Source organism: Brassica oleracea, chromosome C3, assembly GCF_000695525.1.
Source record: "Brassica oleracea var. oleracea cultivar TO1000 chromosome C3, BOL, whole genome shotgun sequence".
NCBI classification, from domain to species: domain Eukaryota; kingdom Viridiplantae; phylum Streptophyta; class Magnoliopsida; order Brassicales; family Brassicaceae; genus Brassica; species Brassica oleracea.
In genome coordinates this window covers 30,842,343-30,842,698 of record NC_027750.1, presented here as the reverse complement: position 1 = coordinate 30,842,698, position 356 = coordinate 30,842,343, and positions in this window count along the sequence as shown.

The following is a 356-nucleotide window of genomic DNA, read 5'->3' as shown; positions in this document are numbered from 1 at the left end:
ACATGAACTCTTTACTCGAGTCATGTCAGTGGACTAGCAAATATAAAAGTACAATATTTTTACATGTTATTTCTTTCAATTATTCAACATAGTAACTGAATCATGTGCTATATGTTGGATTTGCAAATAAGGTTTTTTGTTTAGGAAGTTCGGATTGAACCTTCTCGCATTACTATTGGCGAGAGCTGGTTCCATAAAATGTGAGTATGAAAGACATATTTATTTTTCGAGATGTTTGAGACCATGTATGAGTTAAGATCAAACAACTGACGAAATATGCTGGAAAACACAAGCATAGTGACATGTAGGATAGACTACTAATCAATTGGTATTAAACTATCTCGATAATGTTTTTC